Genomic DNA, 13,539 nt, shown 5'->3' on the forward strand with positions numbered 1-13,539 from the left:
CTTTAAATCCATCAATAACTGCAAATCCAAATGTATCAATTGTACCTTTCAATCCATACACTTGTATTCTATCCTATATGATGAAAATGGGAACACCCTCTATGTTGCAATCTCAGTCCCCTCTTGATCAAGTGAAAGTAGCTAATATTATTGCAAAATCCCTAGGAAAGTTAAAGGAGGAGATTATGAGTCCAGTGCAAGCACCTTTGAAAGAAATTTATTCGATAACAACAGAGTCTTCTAGTGCACAACAATCCTTAAGTAGCTCAACTCCAAACCCACCTAGATGCAATATCTGGTGTGGTAAGTGTCATGGGTAATGGCCATGTGGCTATAGAGTGTCCGACACCTTCAAGACTAATGCCTGACCATCCACCGTTCTGCACCTTTTTCCTTAAGACAGGGCATCTAGATACAAATTGTTGGCACAAGATAGGTCAAGAGAAACAACAAGCTCATTTAATGCAAATGAATTACAATTACATGGATTGTAATAATACGACTTATGCGATTGGACCACCTAATCAACCCTTTAGGCTAAGAGGATTGCCAACCCAAGGTAGACCCCTAGTACCTCGAAATAATTACAATAATGATGGAAACAGAGGAAGAGATTCTCCTTTTTGGAGAAATAATGGTATTCTTCGTAATCCAATAGGGCAAGGGGGACCACAAGGGCCTAGGGGACCAGTAATTTGTTATTGATGTCAAGAGGAAGGTCATATAGCTACATATTGTCCAAATGCGCATAAAAATCAAGACAATACTCCTTTATGCAGGAGATGTAGTAGTGAAGGGCATCACGAAGAGGATTGCCCTAAGCGATAAAATAATCAACCTAATGACAAGGGTAAGCAAATTTTTAGCAAACCTTCAACCTCATCCGCAAATTTAGTTGAAGTAGAAACAACAAGGTAAGAGAATGAAGTTAGATCTAAATTCATACCCCGTAGGGTGACCTTTAAGGCTAACCCCATGATTGGTGTGGTGACTAGAGCACAAAAGCAGCAACGAGAAGAGCAAGGTCTGGAGGAAGAAAGTTTACAATTAAAAGAAGCAGCAAAGGATAAATCTAAGTATATAGATCCTAATGTAGAGCTACCTGAGTCAGATTCTCCACAACATTCTTCTGACCATCCATTATTACCTGTGCCTTTAGCAAATCCTACAATTCCAGTGGGGGTAGCTCCTTTTCTCGAAAGACTAATACCTCCTAAGGAAGGAAGTAAAGAGCATGCGGAAGCAGTAAATAAGAGTTATGATCTTTAGGCTGCATTAGAGCAAGTATCTTTGACCATTAACCTTCAGCAATTGCTAGAAATAGCACCTACATGTCGAAAGTAGCTTTAACATAATAAGCAAAGTGCACTCATGAATGGTGTAAAGGTTCAATTGTGATTGGTCCTCAAAATGATCGAGTTAAAATACAAATTATTTCGAAAGGATTTTTGAAAGAGTCAGGAGATGAGATGGTTAGTGAAGTGGATGAGAAATCCAATAGTGAGTTTTATGATTCAAAAATAGAGAGGACCAATAATGAAGGACCTTATGCTTGGTTATTTAGAACACAACGCCCAACAAGAGCAGAAAAAGTGGAGGTAAATACAGTACATCAGCCTCATAAGGTAGAACATATGGGTATTGGTGAATATGATGTAACATTTTCATCAGTAAGATTACTCACTAGTTGTATACGACTGAAGATACAACCCTAGATTGCTTAATGCTCTCTACAGGGAAAGTGGAATACTTTGATGATTCTCTTGAAGCATCTTCCCAATTATCCATGGATCAGTAAGAAAATGATCAAGAATATGTGTTTTTTATGTATAGCAAGGCAGAAGTACCTTTTATGGATAAATTAGAAGAGGAAGAGATGCCTAGGTTAGTGACATTTGATGTAGATGACATCTCAACAACCTCTTTGGTGAATATGGACGAATTTGACGTTACTGAGAGTAATAATGGCATGCCTAAGAGTAGGGTTTTTATTATTTCCCCTTATGAGGAAAATGATCTACCCTTTGGATTTGAACAATTTCTAGATATAGCTAAAAGAACCTATTGTCACCAGTTAGAAAGAAAGGAAAGAGAAAGGAGGAGTATGAATAGGTGCAAACCGTTACAAAGACCAATATTGCAGGATGATGAGGATGACTCACTTCGACTTTGCATAGGTTTGCACAACCATCTAGTGAACATCATGGTAATTATGATAGGATCATTAGAGAATTAAATGAGGCTTTGAAAGTAGAACATGAGGCAACAATGACTGCTGTAAATGAAGCAATGATGAAAATTATTGAGTTACAAAAGGAAAAGGTAGAATTTCAATTTATAGAAAGGCGATATCTAGATGAAATTTCACTTTGATGAAGATGTGCTTGTGAGGACACTTCGCAATTAAGTGGGGAAGAAATGACAACACCTAGAGACAATCCCTAACATTGCAAAGTTTTTAGCAACATTATACACAATTGGCACATTGTTATCAACTTTTCACATCAATTTAATGCAAATGTGGTCGATATTTCATCTTTGGAGGACGTGTCTCTGCAGTCCGGCAAGTGGGAAATCGTGGTTCGAAGGAGTCTTGTGTTAGAGGGTGGACTTAGGAAAAGTGCCAAGTAGAATTCGATAGTTTTATCTAATTAGAAGGGATTAGAATTTTGGCTCAGATGATCATTTGACCTTTCTTCCCATAAATAATATATTGACAAATCCAAATGAGTTGTTTTTGAAAGGTTACAGATGGTTGAGTGTATAGTCGAGTATGACTTGGCAAAACCAAAAGACATGATTTTGATAGCACGGATTGGACAAGTGGTCTTGGTTGTTGATGATGATCGTAGATAGGAGTAGTAGAACTGGCAAATTTTTCATCGCATCATACATAGGATGGACATTGGGATATGGTAGGGAGAGAGAGTTGTATTTCTAGGATGATCACATTAAATATTAAAGGAGGGGAGGGACAAGTCAAAGAACAAAGGCAATGCTAGTGTGGACAAGGAGAGTCACTACTCTGCAATGCCAAGTATATGAGACATCTTCGAGTAAGTCAAGTGAATGACACGAATATAACATTTAATGGACCATGAGTATTTAAGTTAATGTGACAAGATACTAACATGGTTACTTATCCATGAAGAAATAAATGCAAATCAATAATGAGTTTTAGTGATCATCCATGCACTTGCCACCAATTTTATGTGCAACTTAGATATTGAAATATGGAGAAAAATGGTCACTTTCATTATTGTTTATAAATGTGTTTGCAACAAAAACATGCAATACAAAGGTCAATTGTTGGTGGAAGAGGATTAGGAAGGGGAGAGGAAGCCCAAAGGGTGCCAATTGGAGAAGAGGAAGGAGACAAGTTAGTGGGAAGTTGGAGAGTCATGAGAAAAGAAGGAGGGCACCATTATATAAGGGAGGAGAGAAAAGGAATAGGAGATGAGGGCACCATCATCCTGAAGAAAGCGCCATCAATTGGAGGAGGAAAGAGAGTGAAGAGGTGTTGAGTGTTGAAATGACTTGTTTTTTGGCTGATTTTTGTTGTTTTTGAGAAATGAATGGTTGATTTTATGAGATGATTGATTGGTTTGAAAGTGGTTTGAGAGTGTTTTGGATGATATTGATTATGTTTTGGAAGCTCATGATGTTTATTAGTGGAGATATGAGGTTTTGTGATGTTCTGATATGTTCTGATTGGTTCTGTATAGCTTCTGTTTTGTTCTGATTGTCTTCTGTATGAAGCATGGATTGATGATTGATGAAGATTGAGATCTTGTGAAAGCTTATTGAATAGTTTTTGAGAGTTTGGAATGGTTTTGGTATGAGTTATGAGGTTTTGATGACCTTCTGTAGACCTTCTGTTTCTGTTCTACTCTGTTCTGTACTGTAGCTGTTCTGGTACTGTACTGTGACTGTTCTGTATGCTTCTGTATGTGTTTTGATGGATGAGAGTGTAGCTTGGGAAAGTTTTCTAGCCTTTGAAAGAGGTGAATAAAAGTGCAAAAGAGCTAAAAGAAGTGAAAGAAGTAGCTGCTGAAGACTCAAGTAAAGACTGGAGTGAAGTGACAATGGTGAGCTGTGAAAGGACACTGTAGTGGCTCTGGTGACTCTTCATATCAAACATACCTCTTGGGAGGGGTATCCATGACCTAAGAAGGATTATTGTGAGTGATTATGAGAAATTATAGTGAGGATATGATGTATTATTGATGAAGAGAGAGAGAGAGAGAGAGTCAGAGATAGTCAATTCTACTGAACCAGAGTGATTGTATATGAGAGATTGAGAGAGAAGACTATGAAGATATTGAAGATGAATACTATGTGATGTATTTCCATTCAAATATTGTGTATTCCTTTGCTTTCTTTGTTATACTGATGGATTTTTTGAAGATATTGAAGAATATGGTTGATTCTATCAAATCCGTGGGAGATCTACATGATGCTGCATGAAGATTTGTTGTGCCTGGTGTTCTTTTCTTCATTGTGATCATATGAAACCTAATAAAAAAGCTTGTTGATGTTAGAAGATAGATTTTCTTGCAAGAGAATTCCCTTTTCCTTGGTGTTCCTCTTGGGGCTCCATGTTTTTGGTGTGCAGCCGGGGAATCTTGCCATTAACAAGCACCAGAAGAGGCTGAAAATGAAGGAAATGGCATTGCCAAGGAGAGGAGAATTCAATGGATGTTTGTAAAGTTCCTTCTTCCACTGAAGAGTTGGAATTTCTCATAATCAAAGCCACTTTCCACAAGAAGTTCATCCCACAATGGCGGAAACACATCACCATCATGATGCATGCTCTATGTAGTGGACAGTTTCCTCTTCCTGTTGAAGCAGCAGAAACTTGCATCTTGGTGGCAAACTGTTTGGGGACAAACTGAAGAGCAGAAACAAAGAGAATGACCATACATGGAAGATTTGGCATTTATTGAGAAGTTTCCAGACATCATCAAGTGGGAGATTGTGAAGAAGCTTCAGGAGTCTTGGTCTGTAGAGGTTCACAGAGACAAGAAGGAAAAGAGTTGGAATTTGTTCATGGATGCTCAACAGCAAGATATGTGGGATGCTTGGTGTTTTGACAATCTTCTGTTTGTTCAATTGGCAACCCACTGGAAGTTGGTAGACAGAGTGTTTTTCACAACATACACTGTTGAAACCATCAGAAGCTGGCATTACTATGATGATGGCACCACCACAATGCTCAGACGTATGCATTTTGATACCTTCAGAACTGAATACGTTCCTCTGTGCAGCAGCATGAAAGCAGAATTCAGGGACGTTGAAAAGGAAGAAGTAGAAGAAATGTTGGCAAGACAGTCCTCTTAAGACTGAAGCCTTCTGTTAACCCTCTGTGGAGCACTAACAACATAGTGGAGCCAACCCCCTGATGAATGACGAATAAAGAGGCAAGCGTTAGAACAAGTCCAGAGATACGTGAGAAGAGAGAAAGCAAAAATCAAGGCTGAGAACGAGCTCGCAGCAGAAGCCGCCTTTGACGCCCTTGCGGAACTCTTTGCAGAAGTCCCAATGGAACATCAAGCCCTTCCTCCTCCTGCTGGAGGTCCACTTCCAAGCCAGATCCGTCCTGGAAATATTGATGTCACAGGCCAGCGAATGTAGTCCCATTGCCAGTTTTTAAGGGAGAGTACAATGAAGACCTTGATCTTCATGTAGCAGAGTTTATGGTAGCATGTGTGGCTAACAATGCCAGAACCCCTGAGCATTGGTTAGCAATATTCCCTGCCACTTTAAAGGGCGCGGCATTTCAGTGGTATGAGAGACAAGCAGCATGAACTTTTGGCACATGGGATGACCTGAAGTTGGCCTTCCTCACTAAATTCAGGAGTGAAGGTTTTGAAGAGCGGATGCGAGAGGAATTTATGAATTTAAGTCAGTCCTCTAGAGAAAGAGTAGAAGCTTATGTCTCACGAATGGAATCTATCCTGAAGAGATGGACTAACCATAATCTAGATGATGGCATTCAGAAGGGGGTGTTTCTCAGAGGATTACAACCAGAAGTCCGTAAGTTTGTGGAACTGCAAAGACCAGCCACACTGCAAGCTGCAACAGAAGGTGCAAGACTGTACGATGAAGTGGAAGCTAGATTGGCGATGAATCCAGGAAGAGGAGTCCTACCTTCTCTGATGCCAGGCATGATGTACCCACCAAATGCAATCCCAGGGACTGTCCCCTACCCCTACCAACAGATGTCCCCAGTATCACAGTACATTGCACCAAATCCACAGTGGCCACAATCAATGCCTCAAATGATGGTTCAACCACAACAACAATGGTCCCAACCAATTTCCCCAATGCCAAATCAGAGCAACAGTGGAACCCTACCAACTGGAGCCAATAGCCACCAACAGTTCAAACAGGAGCTCTGAATCAGAATCAGAACAGAGATCCCTCTGCGTCAGCCCAACCTGTTTATGCAGTGATTACAGAGACTCCTCAAAACCCTACTGCCAGTACCTCAGGAGGAGAAAGCTTGAAGGATTATTTATCCAACTCAGTTGCAAATATCAAAAAGGAGTTGATGGATGTGATTACAGAGCAGCTACAGACGATGAAAGTGAATACCGTTAGCATATCCAATGTGGCAAGAGCAGGAAGAGATGTGATGCGGTCAAATACTTGGTGTGGAAAGTATCATCAAGCAGGCCATTTAGCCACTGAATGTACACGAAAACCAACCATTCCTGGAGCCTTCTGTTCCTACTGTTTGCGGAAGAACCATACAGAGGATATTTGCTCTCTGAAGGAGATGCATGATAAGAGAAGGAAGGAAGAAGACGCAAGATTCAACTTGCTGGAATCCAAAATGACAACACAGGATATTGGACCCAAGCCTAGAGAGTTTGGTCCTAATTTCGGACCCAGAAGATTTCCATCCCAAAGTTACAGAGGAAGACAGTCTGGCGGTGGTCAGAGATCAGAAGTAGAGTGTTACAGATGTGGAGAAAATGGACACATTTCACCAAATTGTCCAAATCCCAGAAGGTCCGTGGATTAAAGCCCTTATGCAATCGATGCAAAGGAGAAGGCCACACTACAAAAGACTGTCCAAGCCCAGCCCCAGTGAAAAACGGTGCTACTAATAGTCCGTCCAAGGCCCAAGAGCCTACCTCCAATTTAGTGGAATTGGAAGTTGCTGCCATCACACGTGCACAGAAGAAGGAACCACCTATCCAGAAAGAAAATAATCCTCCTGCTAGAACAGTGAAGTTCAATCTTCCACCAGAAGAACAGCACATAACAGAGCCTGACAGTGCCGTACAGAGCACCACAGTGCTACAGAGAGTCACAGAGACAGTTCCAGAGACAGGACCAGAGGTCCAGGATATAGACGAGGAGCAAGTGCCACAAGTGGCAGAAGAAGTCCCCATGATGCCCCTATTGGAAGAAAGAAGGAAAATGAAAATGGGTGTTGCCCCATTCCCTAACCGGTTAGAGAAGCTAGTGGATCCTATTAAGGAATACGATCTGGTCAGAGATCTAGATACCTTTAAACCAAACCTCACATTCCGAAAATTATTGATGATGTCTCCCAGTTGCCAAAAAAGGTTCAAAAGTATACTGACAAGAAGACGTGGCTTAAGGATTGCTCCCTCAACAGCAACAAAGTCCAACAAAGCTCCAGAGCCTGTAAAAGAAGTGGATGTGGCTAACGCCTTCCTAGATCCCGGTACCCCAGAGATTGGCGTGTGGATAGAAGGTTGCTTCATTGCAAATGTACTGATTGATGGAGGTTCATCAGTGAACATTACGACGGATGTGACAATGAAGGATCTAGGTCTACAAGGTGTGCAACTAACCCAATGGCTCATCAGACTGGCGGATCAGAGCAGAATCAAGCCTTTGGGTATTCTCCCATATGTGAAGACTACAGTGGCTGGAAAATATTATTGGCTAACCTATCTGGTGGTGAAGCCAAACTCTTATGGTACATCCTACCCTCTGTTACTGGGCAGACCATGGCTTTTTGAAGCCAGAGCAAGGACGGATTGGTTCAAAGGAACCTTGACCTTGGGTAGAGGACCCAACAAAGTGGTGCTGAAGCTATATGGTTCTCAAAAAGGACATGGATCCACCTCCTTGGAATTATCTTCTGACTCTCCTAATGAGGCTACAGATGGAACATCAGCAGACGAAGATGCTGTCAAACAGATCCTTCCCAAGAAAACAATGGCACGTTCCTTATCAATGGATACTGTAAGCCAACTCCCAAAAGATGCAAAGTCCCTGTCAATGGGTGAATACTTCCTGCCTGAACCAGGACTGATTTTCAAAATCACTTCTGACAGTGAGATAGAAGCGTGGATGTACTGCTCTCCCTGTTACATGGCCATAGCAGAGCCAGAGACAGAGGCAGAAGATGAAACAGAGAACATGTTCTTCTCTTACAGAGCTCCTATAGAGACAGAGACAGAGACAGAGGCAGAGACAGAGGCAGAAGATGAAACAGAGAACCTGTTCTTCTCTTACAGAGCTCCTACAGAGACAGAGATAGAGACAAAGATAGAGACAGAGCCAGAGACAGAGACAGAAGAGGATGGAGATGATATGGAAGAAGAAGGTTATAAAAGTGAGATGGAAGAGTCTATCCCACCTGAAGGGGATATATATGAAGAAGAAGTTCCAGAAGCATGAGAAGCAGACGAGCTCATGCTGTGGGACAGAATAGCGATGGTACCATTTGGTCTGGTAAATGGATCTTCTCATATGCAAAATCTTTATAAGAAATGGTTGAAGAAGAACAAGCCGTCTTTCAGCAGTGGCTCTTGCCGTCCTCAACCATCCTTGCCAAAGAAAGATGATGATGATGTGCCGTGCCAACAAGAACCAGTCTCACAATTCCAACAGGCATCAGAGGGTCCCTGTTATGTGACATTCCTGGGTGTGTCATCAGAAGATGAGTTTTCAAGCCAAGAGGTAATTAATCGTGAAACCAAACCCGAAACGGCTCTAATCCCATTTCAACATCTCAAGGAGCAACCTAAGTCTCCATCAAGAGAAGAAGTTGGTTCTACTGGGACATCAGAAGAGGACACCACTCCCTTGAAGGAGTCGGATCTGTACCCAGAAGTAGTCCGCGGGACCTTCATCTGTGAAGTAGAAGGTGAACGGCAGTTAACCTTTGTGGATGCAGATGGCACTGAATGCCACTTGAAGGTGGGTAGCAGCCTGCCAGAAGAGGAGTTGTCAACTTTGTACAACTTGTTGAAAGAGAATTTGGACGTGTTTGCATGGTCCTACAAAGACCTAAAGGGGATTGATCCTACAATATGTCAGCATCATATTGACTTGGAGCCTGATGCCAAGCCAGTACGGCAACGACAGAGGCGAATGAACCCGAATTATTCCACATTGGTGAAAGCAGAGCTGCTGAAGCTTCTGGAAGCCGAGTTCATCTATCCAGTGGCAAATAGTGAATGGGTCTCACCCATCGTGTTTGTACCCAAGAAGAATAGCAAGCTTCGTATATGTGTGGATTTCCGCAAGTTGAATTCCAAGACGAAGAAGGATCATTTTTCTATCCCTTTCACAGACCAACTGTTGGACACAGTGGTAGGACATGAGCTTTATTCCCTTCTGGATGGATTCAGTGGATATAACCAAGTGCAGATAGTAGAAGAAGACCAATCCAAAATAACCTTCACCACAGAATGGGGGACCCATGCTTACCGAGTGATGCCGTTTGGACTCTGCAATGCCCCTGCTACCTTCCAGCGAGTCATGATGGCCGCATTCCAAAATCATATGCACGACTTTATTGAGGTATATTTGGATGACTTCTGTGTCTATAGTTTGATCCATGAACACTGGGGACACCTCGAACAATGCTTTGACCGATGTCGGGAGTATGGGATTTCCCTCAACCCCGACAAATGCATCTTTGGGGTCTCTTCTGGAGTTCTCTTGGGCCAAATTGTCTCTGCACAAGGGATATCAATAGACCCTGCAAAGATCGAAAAGATCGCAGCTCTGACAGCACCCACCAACCTCAAATAGTTGAGGGGATTCCTGGGCCACGTGGGTTACTACATAAGGTTCATAGCCCATTTTGCAACAAGGCAACCTCCTTGCACAAGCTTCTGAGGAAAGATGCAGAGTTTGTTTGGACAAAAGAATGTGACAAAGCCTTCACCACTCTGAAGCAATGTCTGATTGAGGCACCCATTCTACAACCTCCTGAGACTGGAAGAAGGAGTTCCATGTGCACACTGATGCATCAATTGAAGGCTTAGGCGCAGTCCTTTGCCAGAAGGGCTCCTCGAAGCTGGATCAACCCATCTATTATACAAGCCGAAAAGTCACTGATAGGGAACGGAACTATACAGTGACAGAGCTGGAATGCTTGGCAATGGTGTTTGCCCTAGAGAAGTTTCGCCACTACCTACTGTCTACCCACTTTAAATTTTATGTGGATCATGAGGCCTTGTCCTTCCTGATGAACAAAGCAGACGTGAAAGGACGAATGATGAGATGTCTCCTTCTATTCCAGGAGTTTGACTTTGAGGTAATTACCAAACCTGGTCATTCCCATGTTCTGGCTGATCATCTGTCGTGTATCCCACAGACTACAGACGAGGAGCAGGATGATCCAGACCTTCCTGATGCTTCCCTATTCTTGGTAGAAACTGTAACTCCCTGATATACAGACATTGCCAATCTGCTGGCAACCCAACAGTACCGTCCTGGCATTTCTAGTCGGGAAAGGAAGAAGCTTATGTTAGAATCAGCCCCCTACACCCTGTTAGGTGGTGCACTGTACAAGAAAGGCAAAGATAAAGTTCTCAGAAGATATGTTGCAGAAGATGAGATTGGGATTGTTCTGAAGGCTTGCCATGATGAGCCATGTGGAGGCCACTTTGCAAGAGAAGCCACAGCCAGGAAGGCTCTGCTCGCAGGATACTGGTGGCCTACCATTCATAAGGATGCCTATGATTACTGTAAAAGATGTGATGCTTGTCAGAGAATGGGGAAACCTACCAAGACAAGTGCCATGCCACTGCAACCTATCCTTCCTTTGAAGCCGTTTGAGAAGTGGGGCATCGACTTCGTAGGTCCGATTGATCCTCCCACCAGAAGGAAGCAGAACCGATACATCCTCGTATGTACGGATTATGTCACAAAGTGGTGTGAAGCTAAAGCCCTAAAGCGAGACGATGGTAACAGCGTGGCCCTGTTCATGTACGAGAATATCATCACCCGTTTTGGCAGTCCCTTAGAGTTGGTAAGTGACACTGGCACTCATTTCATTAATAAAGTCATGGAAGAGTTGACAGAGCTATATAAGATCCGCCATCGCAAGTCCACTCCTTATTACCCTCGAGCCAACGGCCAAGTCGAAGTCACGAATCGCATCCTCTGCTCGATCTTGACAAGAACGATTGCCGCACATCGTCGTGATTGGGATGATCGACTTACAGAGGCCCTCTGGGCATACAGAACCTCCCATAAAGCAGCAACAGGACAGACACCCTTCTAGCTAGTGTATGATACAGAAGTTGTTTTCCCTGTTGAACTGGAATTACCCTCTTTGCGAGTGGCTATCAAAGAGCATTTGGGGGATGATTCACTGCAATGCCGTCTCCTGCACCTGGAATGTTTGGACGAAACTCGTAGGATGGCTATACAGTGCATGGAAGCCACGCAAGCTCGACGTAAGGCTTACCATGACAGCTTCATCAAGCACAAGGAGTTCAAAGAAGGTGATTTGGTCCTAGCCTATGATTCACGATTTGGCAAGTTTCCTGGCAAGCTTCAACAGCAATGGATGGGCCCATATAAGGTACTTGCCATCAACCCTAATGGCTCTGTCCAAGTGCAGACCATTGATGCCTCTGATGATCCCTTCCTGATCAATGGATGTCGTCTGAAGAAGTACTTTCCTCCTTGGGATCTTGACAATCATAGTCACCTGATCCTTTCCCTCGTTGGCGTGGCACTGTCATTCTTATGGTGCTACTTCTGATAGCAGTTCTCCAGCCACTCCTGATGAAGTGGACACAACCCTCTGTCCCCTCAGCCCCCTCTTCCAGCCTTGATCTCTTATCCTATATTTTCCACCAGCGGCAGTGGCGAGGTGGGTTCTGACAAATGGTATTTCTACCATTCCCTTGCTTAATTCGAAAGAAAAAAAAAGGAAAAGAAACAAATATACATATCGGTCATGGGAGAAAAGGACTTAGGTCCCTGTCATGCCGACCTATTCTTCGAGAAAAGGTGGAAACACCCTCGAGAATAGGGGAAAACAAGAAAAAAAAAGAAGAAAAAAAAAAACAAGAAAACAAACAAATCTGTTATGGGAGAAAAGGAAGAAATTCCATGTCATAGCAGGCCTCGTTCCAAGAAAAGGTGGCAAACATCCTTGGGCGAGAAGCTGGCTGTGGAAAAGGTGGCAACACCTAGCAGTCCAGAAAGTGGATTCATCAATGGATAACCCAGGATCCAGTTCCGAAGCTGCCTCCCTTGGTACACTGTGTCTTGGGTCTCTCTGTAGAGCATCTAACTGTCCTCTAGGAGACGACATGTTCCTATCCAACGCAACGTTCGATTTGATGGCTGCCTCCCTGGGTACGCCTCTTCAATAACAAATAACGTGATCTTCATCGACAAAAAATTGAGTGATGTGAGCTTTCATCCTAACCGGATGGGGTTGTGAGTATGGTTGCCCTCTGTAACTATCAACAGAGTGTGAGACAGAGGGTGGGGCGAGTGACCAGTCTTTCCCTTCAAATCAAATGAGAGGTGAGAAGTGTGAATGAAGTGTTGTACGCACGGGATGGGCCTCTCAATGCACAAAGCACGATCTGTTTCTGTGCACTGCACCATAAGGCTCCCTGGCCTTCCTTCTCGCACCGTATGCCAGCATAGGGCAGGATGCACAGTTGCACCATCAAATGCGCACAAGGCATACAACCTTTGCACAAGTGACTGTGAGGATTGCATCAATGGGTTTCAGGAAAGGGTTGCCCTCCTGTATCTATCAATAGAGCGTGAGACAGAGGGTAGTTTAAGTGTGACTGGAATTTCTTCAATCAATTATCGAGAGGTGAGATTGAGGGACGTTACGACACTTGGAGTCAGGTATGTTCCTGTTTCCCTATGCACCCACGGGATGGGTCTCTACCGTCATCACAGGACACGCCACCCTATTCTGTACACTGCATTGTAAGGCTCCCTTGCCTTCCTCTTTGCACTTATGCCAGCCGGGTTGGACGCACTGATGCACCATCAACTGTGCACCCTGGCATACTCCCTCTGCACCATTCCCCTGTCAATTTCTAAACCGGGTACGAGATATGGGTTTCCATCATTCTTCCTTGACTGATATTAGTCATGGGGCGAGTGACAGTTCTTTCATTCCATTTGAGTGACTGTGAGTTGACTGCAATATCCCTCATCATCGACAAATTTCCTACGATTCCTTCAACCAGCTACCTCCTTGGGTGCTGCCCCATGGTCCCTGCCATGATGGATGTGTGCTGGAGTGAACCTTGGTACCTCCTGCAGCCG

Source organism: Lygodium microphyllum, chromosome 1 (genome assembly GCF_053477565.2).
Source record: "Lygodium microphyllum isolate KBCC chromosome 1, Lygodium_microphyllum_v1.1.10, whole genome shotgun sequence".
Lineage (NCBI taxonomy): Eukaryota > Viridiplantae > Streptophyta > Polypodiopsida > Schizaeales > Lygodiaceae > Lygodium > Lygodium microphyllum.